Source organism: Cyprinodon variegatus, unplaced genomic scaffold, assembly GCF_000732505.1.
Source record: "Cyprinodon variegatus isolate N-32 unplaced genomic scaffold, C_variegatus-1.0 Scaffold481, whole genome shotgun sequence".
NCBI classification, from domain to species: domain Eukaryota; kingdom Metazoa; phylum Chordata; class Actinopteri; order Cyprinodontiformes; family Cyprinodontidae; genus Cyprinodon; species Cyprinodon variegatus.
In genome coordinates this window covers 295,128-296,505 of record NW_015150934.1, presented here as the reverse complement: position 1 = coordinate 296,505, position 1,378 = coordinate 295,128, and positions in this window count along the sequence as shown.

Genomic DNA, 1,378 nt, shown 5'->3' with positions numbered 1-1,378 from the left:
GAAGTGCCCATCCAACCAATCCAACTGGTGGGAGGAGCTTCTGGAAGCGTGGGGGGCAATTTCTACAGATTACCTCAACAAATGAACAGCTAGAATGCCAAAGGTCTGCAATGCTGGAATTGCTGCAAATGGAGGATTCTTTGATGAAAGCAAAGTTTGATGTAAATAAAATCTTATTTCAAATACAAATCATTTTTTCTAACCTTGTCAATGTCTGGACTCTATTTTCTATTCATTTCACAACGTATGGTGGTGAATAAGTGTGACTTTTCAGGAAAACACTAAATAGTTTGGGTGACCCCAAACTTTTCAGCGGTAGTGTAAGTCATGCAGTGCTTTAAGCCCCGCCTCCAGCGGTCATCCAGCATGAAATAGAACTGTAATTACGCGTAGTAACTTTTTTTTTTACTTTGTTTATTGAACATTTTGAACATTAGACAGACATAGTTGGGACAAATTCAAAGTGTCAATACAATCACAATGTCACAGTTCTGTCAATCAACCCTGCCCACCCACCCCACCCACAGGCCAAAAAATAAATAAACAAATGAATAAAATAAAAAAATAAAAATAAAAACAAAACAAAAAATAAATGAATAAAATAAAAAAGGGTAGACATGGATGTAAATGTAGATAAATAAGTAGAGATCATGTTAGACATTCAACGGTAGTAACTTCCAATCTAAAGTCTAGTCTGTGAGCTGACTGTTTACGGGGACTTTAAAGGTTTGATTGTTATTGAATAATTGTTTAACTAAAGTGTTTTCTCAGTGGAAGCTGGTAGCGGCTCTCTGGCATTTTTGTTTAACTGTTTTCTCTCTTTTGCTAGCTCCGCTAATTATAATAAATCCTGCTAATTGTAAAATAAATTTTATTTTTCATCTGTTTAGGTTACTGAATGTTGTGTTACACCCAGTGCCAGAAATCAGCCTTACTGGTTCCTAAGGGACGGATGTGTTTCTCAGTCTTTTAACCACTTCTGCAGATTCATTGCAGCAAACATCTGGTTTGGTAACACCTTTCTGAGGAAGGAGTGTTACATCACACCTGAACCATAAATCACACCCAGCATACGAGGCTGTCTCTGCTGCAGACATACTTTGAGTAGAAGTCAACTTCTTGTTTTGATATATTTCATTTTACTGCAAACATCATTTTAAAGGAAAAGTCCGGTTAGCGAGAAACAATCAATGGATCATTATTTATACGTAGATCGAATATATTCACTGTGATTAAATTAATTTAGCGTTAATCATGATAAAAAAATAAAATACTGATTTTTGCCCTGATCACAGAGTCTGGGAGCGGCCATTTTTGTATATATGGTAATAAATATAGTAGGGCGGGTGATAACACACCTGGGCAGTTGTATAAGGAG